General features: G+C 40.5%; 1 pseudogene across 1 annotated transcript; it reads left to right on the forward strand.

Moving 5' to 3' along the window:
• Positions 1-8,705: 8,705 nt before the first annotated feature.
• Positions 8,706-11,653, forward strand: LOC103339831 (putative CoA ligase CCL10; annotated as a pseudogene). The gene is made up of 6 exons (XR_016122815.1): positions 8,706-9,800; positions 10,114-10,303; positions 10,393-10,538; positions 10,980-11,047; positions 11,132-11,234; positions 11,336-11,653. The product of XR_016122815.1 is annotated as a putative CoA ligase CCL10 (transcript).
• Positions 11,654-14,187: the final 2,534 nt, after the last annotated feature.

The raw sequence follows: 14,187 nt of genomic DNA on the forward strand, positions 1-14,187 counted from the left end.
TTTCAAAACTTATGCGGTTACCGCAAACCGCAAAGTATAGCTACACGGATGATGAAGTTGAATTTTACAAGGAAATGGAACATATGACAACTTGTAAGTAATTAGTTTATTTATGCTAATGTTATTTATGCTTCTTCTTATAATAAAATGTACTAAACTATGTTGTTTTATTTGTAGATAACATTGGTGCTCAAACAACACAACGGGGTTCTTCAAATCCACTCACCACCAACACTTGAGTTTGTAACATTGGTGCATTGCATTTTCCTTTTAGTTTGTAACTTTAATTAACTTTGAATTGGATTTTTCTTTTTGTTGTAACTTTAATTTATTTTGCTTTGCATTTTCCTTTTAGTTTATAACTTTAAAGGATTTGAAATTGGAATGCTTGAGAAGTTTAACTTTAATTGGAATTCTTGGAATTGTAACTTTAATTTTCTTAGGTTGTGAATGCTTGAGAAGTTGAGGAGATTGTGAATTTATATATGTTTGAGAAATTGAGGTTGTGTATTTATTTATTTAGGTTGTGAATTTATATTTTTGTGAATGCTTGAGAACTCGCGGTTTTAAACCGCTAATTCGCGGTAACTGACCGCATTTTGCGGTTTATCGCATGCGTAAACCGCAAAACACGGTCGATTTTGCGGTTTCAAAAATCACCAAACCGCAAATAGTCGGTCGGTTTGCGGTTTGAGTAAAAATTCGCGTTACCGAACCGCAACCACCCCTAGTTTGTAGGGCCTCAACTTCTATTCAGGGCTCGACTTCAAAACTTGCTTGTGTTAAAGGCTTGTCCGATGTCAACACCAACATTCAATATCCCATCTACTTTCACAACCACAATAATTGCATCCAACTAAGTCAACCAAAATAATTGCATCAAATTAATGATGGTCCTGGAATATTGATACAAAATAAATTAGGTGTTAAAAAATATTTAATATATGAATATGATTTATGATGACAAAGACTCATCATCACAATCATGGTGATTATTCAAAAGGTATAACATTTCTGACCCAATTTAATCGATTTAATCCAATTTAATTCTTTTGTGAAATTTCAATTTTGTCCTTGAAAATAGGGGTACTTTGGTCACTTTAAGAAAAAAAAAACATTCATTATATGACATTACGTAATGGTGTAAGTTTGTGTTAGCTTATGCGAGGCCCCAATTTAAGGTTCGCACAGGGCCTTTAAAATTGCAAAACCGGCCCTGCATATTGGAGACATCAAATCAAGTTGAGAGGAAAAATGTGAGGGTCATTTTTTGAAGAATTAAACTTAGTTTACCTAGACTGCAAATTGGTTCTTTTCATTGCTCATGACTCCATGAGTTTGACTACAGCTCTTCAGTTAACAGCATATAGAATATTGGTTTTGATCATTATTTCATCCTTCAATCATATTTCAATGAATTCAGATGCTGAAGAACTGTTCAACGAGTATAATGATCAATTTTCTCCGATATGAGTAGTGGAGTCAGTGCAAAACTATGAGGGACAGCGGCAGATCAGATCATGTATTGCAGATCATGTAGTGGAGTCAGGCTATACGTGACTATTTATTAAAATAAAAAAGAACCCGCCTAGGCGGCTGATTGTTCAAAAACTTGAATGGCGTTTTTTTAAGATTTCTTTTCCGGCAGTGTCCGCATTTCGTAAATACTCAAAAATGGAGATCATCCCTCCTGTTGGTGATATGAGATATGAATCATTCTTGGACAAGTCAAAGCACGACATAGCCTCTTCCTCAGGGTTGGTGTTGGGAAGGTCATTGTTCATCAGCCACTCCTTGGTTTCCATAAATTAGGGTGAACCTTGGGAGTTGACTGCATTTAATCAATGTCATCAAAATCAAATGACCAACTATCGCTTCGGTTTCAATTTCGAAAGGAAAGATAGGAGAAATCTAATAGGAAAGAATTATAAAGCATGTCATTCTTTACCACTCCACTAGAATTAAGGTCCTGTGGCCATTTCCAGAGAAAATGAAGGCCATTTGATGCTAACACCAAAATGGCATCACCTCCATTTGTGTAGACCAGCCTTGATATCTGAATTTCCAGAGACAAAACTAATGAGAAGCTGAGAAATTGCAATTGAGAATCAGTATTTTCCATTTTCATGAACAATTATTCTCTTACCTAAATATTCAGTTTCATGTTTCTTTTGTTGTATTAATTGATTAGTTTAGTTACAAACTGAGTTGGTCTGGTTATCTGACCCAAAAGGAGTATGCTGCTTTCTGGGGCTCCAATTGTTGAGTCATCTTATCTTTTGAATATTGGTTTTGATCATTATTTCATCCCTTTCAATCATATTTCAATGCATTCAGATGCTGAAGAAATGTTCAACGAGCATAAAGATCAATTTTCTCCAATATGAGTAGTCGAGTCAGTGCAAAACTATGAGGGACATCAGTGTAAGTTATGCATCTGCAGCGGCAAAGGTAGATGCTTGAAGATGTATTCTCCTTTGAGACATTAATTAAGCAATTTAATTTTCATCAAATTGACTGTAATGTTTAACTCAAGTAAATATGCATTTTATGAACCCTCATTGGGTTCCTCCTGCTTGTAGATTGCCACTACTAACGGATACCCTCCTATTTCTTATATTTAGTTGCAGATCAGATCATGTATTGGTTATCTTTAATTTTTCTTAGAGATTCAATCCCACTCGAGCCCAAACTTATAACTAGTGATCCCGATCAATCGTCCCGACCCTTTTCTTCTTTGTCAAAGACAGATTGGTGAGTTTTGGCTCAAGTGAATGTGATCAAGATCATCTGGACTCAATCTCGACCCATCATAACTGTGTAATAATCGTGTCAATATATTCATACAAACAAGTGGCTCTTGGTGAGTGGTGGCAAAGCGAAATAAATTTATGAATTCTTGCGCTTGAATTTTAATTACTGAAATTCTGTGCAAGGGAAAGCAAGGGAAAGAAAGGATGACAAGGGAAAGCGCAATTGGAGACATATATATAATATTTGGGCTGCATGCAGGTGATGTTTGTGAAGGCTTGTTATTGCACTGTTCTTGTTATATAGTCCCTTGAGCTCTCTGTGTCTGGTGTGAATTAATAATTAGGCCCTTAAAGACATGACTGTTGCACAAAAATTGCATGCCTAGAGAAGTTGATAGAGATTTATGACAGGACCCGCCAATTTCCCGAACCCGAGATTTAACCCATGGAGACCCCGGCATCACACCCACGCCAAGTTCACTCCTTAAATCTATGTCCTCGCTACAAAGAGGATTAAGGGCACGAGACTTCTGAAATTTCGCAGATTCTCCCCAGAATTGAACATTTCCCCAAAATTTCCACCTACATAAAACACATTTTATAACCCAACCGGCAGCACGCACAATATAATCTCATGCAATTTATACAAGGCCTCCGGCCTTCAAATGATTCTAGCAGAACTGCCCACCATGTTTTTAAAATAACTTAATGCATCAAACATGCATATAAATTCAAAATCTATTTATGCACACCTTCACTCACTCAGTCCACAGGACAATCCTCAATTCAACCAAGTTTCAGGACCAACAACGAAGTCCGAACCAATCTCAATAAGACCACCTAAGTGGGGTCTAATCTGTGGTTGCACCTAGTAACTTCAGTCGCCTACGCACCTACTAAGGGATCAAGCCATACGTAGCTCTTTCGTATCCATCCTGGCTCCTAATATCAAATAAACCATTACTACCATACAATTTCATACATTCTAGGATTTATCCATCACAACACACCAAACACAATCACATAGCTCCCCTCATACGACGGGACGCACTACTGTGATGGGGCCACAACACGCTGCTAATCCAAAGACGCTGCGACTCAACATTGGGCCTCGCTACATTCTCACCAGCCCATACACAATCATATATCCTTATACGCCGGGACGACCCGCCACGATGGATCCACAACATGCCGCTAATCCAGACGCTGCGGCGACTCAACAAAGGGCCCGGCAGCATTCTCACCAGCCCACACACAATCATATCTCCTCATACGCCGGACACACCCGCCACGATGGTCAACACGCCGCTAATCCAAAGACACGCGCGACCTCAACACGGGCTCGCTACATTCTCACAGCCCGCACACAATCATATCTCCTCATACGCCGCCGCACCCGCCACGTATGGGATCCGCAACACACCGCTAATCCAAAACTCGCGGCGACTCAACATCGGGCTCGACTACATTCTCACCAGCCCGCACACAATCATATCTCCTCATACGCCGACGCACCCGCCATGTATGGGGTCCGCAACACCCGCTAATCCAAAGACGCGCAACTCAACACGGGCTCGCTACATTCTCACCGATCAACACAATCATACCTCCTCATACGCGGACGCACCGCCACGTATGGGTCTGCAACACGCTGCTAATCCAAAGACGCGGCGGCGACTCAACACTGGCTCGGCATTCTCACCAGCCCGCACACAATCATATTTCCTCATACGCCGGGACGCCACCGCCACGTATGGGGTTGTAGCTTTTTCTTCCGCGCCTACTACGGCCCTGACCGCCAAAGGACAAAATGGAAGAAATTGCCTCTTGAGGCCGAAGTTCGAAAATTAAGCCCCAAAATACCTCAAAATGCAGAGAGCTTAGGAAGTATTTTGGTGCTATCTTCACCAACCAAAACAATGGCACCATGTAATTTCTTCATGCTTACTGATAAACTTTTGAGTTTGGCATGAGGGGCTTGTGGCATGGGAGCAAAATTAGCATGAGTTGAGCACCAAAAAGGAAATATGGCTTCCTAGGGAGAAAAAGGAGTGTTTAAGGTGAGGAAGAAGAGGTTTTCAAGCATATGTGGGTAGGAAGAGAAAAGGGAAGAACTATGTTCTTCTGCAGCTTGTCAAGAAGAAAATGGAGGAAGATGAGCAAAGGCATGAAATTGCTGGTTTTTGCAAGTATGAGAGGAAGCTTGCTCTCTAGTTGTGGATGATTTTTGTTGGGTAGAAGAGGCCCTAATTTATAGCCACTGGAAGCTGATATTTTCCAAGAAAACCTAATGGCTTCTACCCATTTTGGCTAAGCTTTTCCTTCCTTTCTCCCTTCATCTCTTCAATCATCCCTTTTTGGTGAAATCCACTCTACCCATTTGCATAAAATCAGGGATTTTAGAGCTCAAAGCCCCCTTCCTCAAGGGTCGCTTTGCACTTCTATTTTCAGCCATCTTTCATTCTTTTCTCCTTTCCAAGGCTAGGTCCGATGAGGGAAGGAATGGGTATGCATGTGGTTCAAATGGTGATCCACGCCCAATATCCCTTGGTCATTTGGAAGTTTTTGCTTGAAACTTGTTTCTCCCATGTGCTGGAGCTTTCCAGCAGATTTCACACATGGATATTTTGGCTTTCAACGTGGCTTTTGTTTTTAGCTAGGTGCCAAGATTTGCATATATTTTTTTTTGGGTTGCTTGGGCCTTCTATGACAATAAGTTGGTTTATCAAGTACATGGGCTAACTTCATCAAGTATTGGGCTAGTTTGGTTGAAGTGATGGGCTATTTTGGTTGAAGTAATGGGCTATTTTGGTTGGGCTACTTTCTTTTGTGCTCACCCACATGTTTGGGCTTAAGAAATGGGCTCTGAGGGCTTCCCAAGTAACCCTGAACCTCCACTTCTTGGTCCATCAATGGGCCTCATGACAATTTATTACCATCCATACCACAACCCACTCAAGCAAGCCCCTGTATTTGAGTGGCTTGGGCCCACTTGGCTTGTATGATTAGGTGCGGAATGATAATTCCTGCTTAGCGTGGCGTGTCGCTTGGCGTGGCATGTGTGCAAGCGCATATGATGAACTTTCGCATGCCCAAATCGGGTTTCTTCTTGGTAAAGCATCGCATTGGGCCGAGAATTTATTTGGGCCGAACCGTGAATATTTTGGGCCTCAACAGGGGTCTGTCAACACGCCGGCTAATCCAAAGACGCGCGGCGACCTCAACACCGGGCCTGACTATATTCTCACCAGCCCGCATAGGTTTAAAGGCCTCAACATAATCACAATATGGGGGGGTACGTGGGGTAAAAAGTGCGTATAGCACTGTAAACTAACATACAATCCCTTTATATACCTTTATACATCCACACAATTAAATATATAATGTATAATTTCTACTCCTATATAAACCTCAACCCTGGTATAACATCTGATAATTCCGCAATTTAAATCATATAATAATATCCTAAATTCGCATATAAACCATTTAACTCAACAACGCTCAAGACTTGTCACTAAGGTCATTCTAACCCTCCTGGGATGGTAGAACTACGACGAAAGTCTAGCGGTCAACCCAGGATCAAACTACCCAAACTTGGTCAAACAGGCCCGCGGGGCCCACGACCTCCAAATTATGATCCGAAAGTTCCTATAGGCTCTACAAGGTCAAGGACACACGCCTGCAAGTTTCGTCCGAATCGGACGGTCGGATCGCTCACGATCGCACGATCGCGACGATCACTAAAACCCTAACCCTAAGGTTGGCATTTCCGGAGTATCCGGGACTCCATTTACGATCCACAAATCCTACACGATCCTGATAATACCTAGATCAACATATTATAACTTCAGGACCGTCCAACGGTCCAAACCTAGCGCACCCGGAAAATACGCGATATGCGATATCCGTTCGGGACTCTAACGGTACCCAAAATGAGATCCGAGCACATCTACGTGCTCGTGACATCGAGAGATCACAGTGGGACAAAATGCTGCTACGCCTAAGCTCACTGCGGCCGCCACACGCGCGCGCAGTGCTGGTGTCAGCGATATCGCATCGCTGAAAACTTCCAAATCGAGAGCCAAGACTCCTACCCTAGGTAATATACCTAATTTGAGTCACTTTTGTTCTCTGGGCATACCCCAAAACTGACGGTGGCGAATCTCCGCCGAATCCGCTGAAACCCACCAGAATCGAGTTGCCTACGCTACAAATTGATCAATTCCTACCCAAGGCAGCTAGAGCTCGAAAAATAGATGAGAAAGCATACCTTGATCGCAAGATTTGTGGTTTAATCACCGAACGAGCTCAAAACTGTAAAACCGTCGCTTTTCGCAATCTCCTGCAGATATCGCTACCACCGACGTCCGACAACTGGTGGGTAGGACGGCGAGTCAGTCGGTCATTTTGGGACCGGCCCATTCTGGTGGTACGGATGAGTGAACGGCCACGGTCAGCCGCGAAACCAGAGAGAGAGGGGAGAGGGAGAGAGAGAGAGAGAGAGAGAGAGAGAGAGAGAGAGAGAGAGAGAGAGGGAAGGGCATTTCTGACCTTTTATAAAAAAAAATCTCATTTTGAAATATTTACGATTATGCCACTGAAGCTTCATTTGATCGTATCTCTCTCGCTACAACTCCGATTTAAGCTCACTACGCCTCACGGACTCATCTCGCCGGCTCTATGCAACGATACAATCGAATTCCCAAATTCCTTCCGGATAAGAAAATGACTAAAATACCTCTATCCCACGGCTAAATTCTTAATTTCAATCAAATTAATTAAAACATGGGATAAATTTGGGGTCGAGGTGTTACATTTATGTCTAGCTAGATGGTGTGATATGAGAATTTTGATGCATAAAAATATATGCTTGACATGCTTGTGCTTGTTTGGAACCTAGCTACCTACCTTTTTCAAATTACTTCAATTTGGGCATATATTTGCCAACCCAATGAACGATCTGACAGAACCCGAATTCCTATCAAGTTGGGTTCGGGTTTGTTAAGTTGGATTATTAGGTTAACGTGTTTGCTACTTTAATACGTGTCAAGTTGTTTATGGGTTGTATTAGATTTGAGAAAATGTTGTATAAGGTTATTATATAGGGAGTAATTTATGCATGTACCGAGTACACTATGTGGTTGGTGTACCATCCATGTGTCATGGGGTGTACATGGTACATACAAAAATTTCTCCCATGTAGGGTAGCTAGGTATCCATAAGTAGTGAGATTGAAAGTCTCATTTTAAAAAATTTAAGTGCTTTTTTTATCACTGATTTTATTTATCTCAATTTTGGGGACATGATTTGGAATTTTAATAACAATTTGGAACACCTTTTCTAATTGGCTTCAAATTTTTTATTTAAAAAAAACGTATTTGACATCATAATTATCAAGAATTGTTTGTTTTTATACAAGTTTTTTTTTTTTTTGGGCTCTGAATTGTGTTTATACAAGCTATATATATTGGTGAATGAAGGATTGAAATACATGAAGGCTTCAAGAGCATTGCATTACCCCAATACATTGCCTAATTGAAGAAACATAAAATGAGAGGAACCAAAATTGAAATCAAAGCATAGCAAAGAGAATGATTTCCCACTAGGCCAAACTCAAATAATTCGGTAGAATATTTTAACATTTTCATAATAGATTTTTTTTTTTTTTTTTGGTTGAGAAAATTCTAATAAATTATGACTATTCCTATTAAACATTTCTTTTATTATGAAGGTTGAGATAAAATTTAAAAAGAAACAAAAACACCAAACGCTCTTACTATTATTCTAGTTAGTCGTTTACCATTTTTAATTTAGGGTTTTAGTTTATATGACATGTTATACAAATATCCAAATACTAGACAGTTGTCTTTTTTTAATTGGTTCTAATAGTGTCTTGCCCGGGTAAGTCAATGGTTTAACCTTCCTTCCCCAACACCACACCGTCCTCATGACTCACCGTCTAACTCTATCCATAACAACAAAACCACACTTTCTCGAGGAAAAGACACTCTCAGATTCCCGCAATTTCTCAGCCCCACAAAAACCCATGGCGCCAAAATCCTTCAACCCCAAAACCCAAACCTACACCTCCCCCCGACCTCCCGTCCCTTCCCCACAGACCCCAACCTCTCCCTCACCTCCTTCCTCTTCCAATCCTCCACCTCCTTCCCCAACAACCTTGCCCTCGCCGACTCCGACACCGCCGAAACTCTAACCTTCCTCCAGCTCAAATCCCTAGTCTCCAAGCTCGCTCACGCCTTGCTCAACCTCAACATCAAGAAAAACGACGTCGTCCTCATCTTCGCCCCAACCCATCCACTCTTCTGTTTGCTCTCAATCGTCGCAATCGGTGCCATTGCCACCACCTGCAATCCTCAGTACACCGTCTCCGAGCTCTCAAGTCAAGTCAACGACTGTGACCCCAAGCTCGTCATCACCGTCTCCGAACTCTGGCCTAAGATCAAGGGCTTCAATCTCCTGACGATACTAGTAGGATCTTCTAATCGGGATCCAAACCAAGAGTACGTTACTTTTCCGATTTGGTCAAAATTTCGGAGGATCCGGATCCGATTTCAAATTTGGCGGCATTAGTGTGAAGCAGAGTGACGTGGCGGCGCTGCTTTACTCGTCCGGGACGACGGGAAGAGCAAGGAGTGGTTCTGACGCATCGGAATCTTCATTACGACGTCGTTGATGGTGACGGCGGATCAGGACCGGTACGGCGAGCCGAGAAACGTGTTCTTGTGCATCGTCCCGATGTTTCACATATTCGGGCTCTCGGTGATCGCGTACTCGCAGCTGCGGCGAGGAAACGCCGTCGTTTCGATGGCGAAGTTTGAGATCGACAGGGCGCTGAAGGCGGTTGAGAAGTACAGGGTCACTCATTTGTTCGTCGTTCCGCCGGTGATGATCGCGCTGGCGAAGCAGAGCGTTGTGGAGAAGTACGACTTGTCGTCGCTTGAGTTCATCGCGTCTGGCGCGGCGCCGCTGGGGAAGGATTTGATGGAGGAGTGCGCCAAGAATATTCCACAGGCTGTCGTTGGTCAGGTAAAATGGATAAAAAAGGACTCCTCCGTCAATAACACATGATAATATTTTTGTTTGTATTCATGACTAATTTTTATTAACATATTAATTTCATTATTGTGTTATTTAACGTTTAGTAGCTCCTGACCTTGTTTGAAAATGTTGAGTTCAAGTCTGTCTTTAAATTGAAAACGTTGTTTAATTTAATAAATTCAGTCTTAGCATTTATAAGATCATCAAACATCGGTTATTTAATTGAAACAGTTTAGTCCAGTTGGAGCCACCAAATATGCCCAGAATTGTTTATTGAAAATCATGTTGTGGACGGTGGCAGGGTTATGGTTTGACAGAAACTTGCGGGATTGTTTCACTAGAGAATTTCAGAGAAGGATCTCTGATTTTCTGGACTGCGGCATTCTTGCTCCAGGAATAGAATCCTGTGATAGTTAGTACAGATACCCTCAAGTCTCTTCCACCTAATCAGTTGGGAGAAATATTGGTCAGAGGACCCAATATGATGCAAGGTTGACCTAACATATATATCTTGACCGTCTACATTTATTTTGTTATTTCAATGTTGCATCCGTAACAATAAATTGCTTAACTATTTCAGGTTATTATAATAATCCAGAAGCCACAAAGTTGACTAAAGATGAACAAGGTTGGGTGCACACTGGAGACCTTGGATATTTTGATGAGAAGGGGCAGTTGTTTGTTGTGGATCGAATTAAAGAGCTCATCAAGTGTTACAGTTTTCAGGTAACATAATTATATATCGGTATTCTTTTAATCTTACTCAAAATATTTCATGGTGGATGTGGATTACAAGTTAATCAAGATAGCGTATTCGATCCCCTCCCTGTACGTTAAGAGTAATTTAGAATAACGCTTTTTGTAAAAATAAATGTGTATATATACGTACCTTCATGAAACTACTTGACTGTTTGAAAAATCAGTGGAATTGCTGTGTTCTTCATGTCTATAGGGAGACCAATTTTGCTGCAGATTTCCTAGCTAAGCTGGGTCATCATATGGAATTGGGTTATCATGAGCTCTCTTCTCCTCCTGATCTGTTGCAGCCTATTTTAGATGATGATAAGAATGGTCTCTTGAGACCTAGATTTGTTCCTGTGTAATTCTTTTTGCTTGCTGGCCCTATTTTACCAAAAAAAAAAAAAAAACTACTTGACTGTATGCAAGGTGGCCCCTGCGGAACTTGAAGGGCTGTTGCTTTCTCACCCTGAAATATTGGATGCTGTTGTGATCCCGTAAGCAATTATTGCACTATTTCTCAGCTGCCATAACTTTGAAATACTACTTCATGAGATTTGACCCAGAATTTCCTGCTGCAGATATCCTGATGAGAAAGCTGGTGAGGTTCCAGTTGCATACGTTGTTCGTGCACCCAACAGCTCGATAACCCAGCAAGACATTCAGAAATTCATTGACAAGCAGGTAAGGTGGCAGGCAGCTAAGCGTATTTACAACAGTTATCAGAAAAGAGATTTTAGCAGTTTTCTTGATATTTGATGGCTTCCTTCCTTTTCCCTCCGCAGGTTGCACCTTCCAAAAGATTGCGGAGAGTAACTTTTATAAACAGTGTGCCAAAGTCTGCTGCAGGAAAGATTTTGAGAAGGGAGTTTATTCAGAAAGTTCGGTCCAAAATATAATAATTAAGATAATTATACCATATGTACTAATTTCCCTCATTTATTGCTTTCTTCCACTGTAATTGTTTTTTTTAATTAAAAAAAGGTACTAGATAAAGTTCAAGAGAAGAGAACAAAGAAATATATAGAGAACAAGAAAATAGAACAAAGAAATGTGAGAAAATCAATGGAAATTACTAAATAAAGTTCAAGTTTGTGTTTTAATGTACTCTTGTTTTCTATCTCTTTCTCTATTATGTGATGAGAGAGATGAAAAGAGAACAACATGATATATGGGAGTTTCTCTCGCATTTGTTGGCGATGACAATCACAACAACGCTAGCTTGGCTCAAATTTTAGTTCATAGAATTCTGTAATGGATTGAATGATCCAGCTTAGAGTCTAGTCAATTGATTAATTTGTCACCATTTGCAATTTGATCGGCGACCATTTTCAGCTGATGCTTTTGATGTAAGACTAAAATTGTTATATACTTTGAGCTCTACTAGCATATTGTACTAGTGTGCTAAAAAGGTCTAACTCAGTGGAAAATGTCTTGACTTGTAAACCAAAAGGCTTAGATTCGAATCACATAAAGCATCATAGTTGTGTGTATGGTAAATCATTTTCCCATGTAGTTTAGACTATCACTTGTACTAAAATAAATAAATAAATAAATTGCACTAGTGCATAGTCTTTATATTTATTTTTAAGCTTAAAAGCAAATGTTCTCAAAACATTTATCAATTTCCACTTAAACCGCTTAAAGTTAAATGACCTATTTTTCCTCTCGACCAAGATTTGTGCCACCAACCACTTTCCGAAGCGCCATCCTAGTTCCATTTAAATGATGACGGCTGGGTATATTGAATAATTCAATTTAGCTGAATTTTCTCATCAATCTAGGTTAGACGCTACTATAATTCACCTTCTAACACACAAAGGTAGAAGATAAAACATGAAATTGATCTTAATGTCAAGTGTGATGGACCCACCCTAAAAGTCAATGTAGTGGCTAGAATTGAGGCTTAAATCGTCAAAACATCTATTGCTTGATTTAAACCTCCAAAATTGAAATTTACAAATACCTCAACCAAAAGAGCTAGAACACCTCGAGAGGATGAGAAAGCATATGTAAAATAACTCAATCCTAAATTAATTTTTAATTAATAAAATATTCAAATAAAAGACGATTTTACTATAAATATTTTGAATGGTTTAAAGTTGACTTTTTGTTCGGAAAGAATTTATGAATTTCAGTTGAACCGCTCACAGAGCACGCTGAATAGAGTCCGTAGACACGAGTAAGCTCAAACAAGAGTTGTAACAGAAAATGACTGAAAATAAATCAGTGGCATAACTGTACTTTCTTGAAGTTGGTTTATCAACTCTAACTCTCTCTCTCTCTCTCTCTCTCTCTCTCATGCCGCAGCCCTCCTTCAAGAACCGGGTACTCTCTTCCCTTCTAGTTCAATCACCATCAAACCCACTGAATCCGCTTGAGTTTACAATCTAAGTCGTTGATTAGCTCCACCAGAAAGTAAGATATTCTCTCATGGGCACCCTCTTACCCTAACGGTTTGTTTTTAGGAACTCATGAGCAATCTCCCTCTAGGTCCTTATCATTGGATTGCTTTAGCCTCAACTCGCTTAACTCGAGTCTTATGACTACGGTCAATAAGCCCTAAAGGCTAAGGTAGGAGCAAGAAGTCTGTTCAATGTGGAAACAAGTTTGGACGCTTAAGAGTTCCTAATAAAGTTAGGCTTTTTCTATGGAGGCATTACAAATGCCTTACCTTTGTCATTGGGCCCTTACCTCATAGACATATTAGAGATGATAATTGCTGCCCTTGATGCCATGGTCAGAAAACCACTATTCATGCTTATGTAAATGTCATGGGGTAAGGATTTGGAAACTTTCTTTCTTAGGTGAAGTGATTAACATTTGTCATGAACCTACTTTTGCATTTTGGTGCTATATTCAAAGGCTGAATTTTGACTGATGTTGCTTATCTTTCTTGGCTTATTTGGTTTGATTGAATGTATCAATGCATGGCTGTGTGACATCATCCCGATGACTTGTATGCTACCCATCGCCTTTCGGGGCTTGAATTTATCTCCACCAACACTACACCCGTATACCTACTTCCCTCTCTTCTATTCATTGGGTGCCTCCTTGGTAAGTTGAACTGAATGTTGATGGTGTTTGTAGTACTTTGTTTGGAAGCGTGGATCGGGGCAATCAGAAGAAATATGCATGGAGATCTTAGGTGTTATTTACCCATATCACCGGATGTTTCTCCACAAGATTATCAATTCTTAGCAATTCAGAAGGCTCTAGCCATGGAGACTAACAATTCATTAGTAGTTGAGACAATGCTTAAGAATGCCATTAACGACATCGCTGGCGCCGAGGCTTTTTAATATTAGGATTATCACCCACATCCACACGTTATCTAGAAACTTTGATCTTTTCTTTGTATTTGCTCCCAAATTGTGTAATCTTTGTGGTTGATAGACTTGCTAAGTTTGCTTTAGTAAAATGGTCCATAGACGCTATTTGAAGAAGGTCCTCCATGGCTCAATGTGTTTCTTCAAGCCGACGCTAATAAGAGTTGTCGCCGATATTTTGTTTGTAGCTACATGGAGCGCGTGACATTTCTTTTTTTCCTTCGCCCTGTGTTTTGTCCCAACTGCTTTCCTAAGTAACGCTTAATGAGGCGATATGGTTTGCTTTGAGTTTGTAACCTTCACAATTT

The sequence above is a fragment of the Prunus mume genome, linkage group LG8 (assembly GCF_029339155.1).
Source record: "Prunus mume cultivar Tortuosa linkage group LG8, ASM2933915v1, whole genome shotgun sequence".
Classification (NCBI taxonomy): domain Eukaryota; kingdom Viridiplantae; phylum Streptophyta; class Magnoliopsida; order Rosales; family Rosaceae; genus Prunus; species Prunus mume.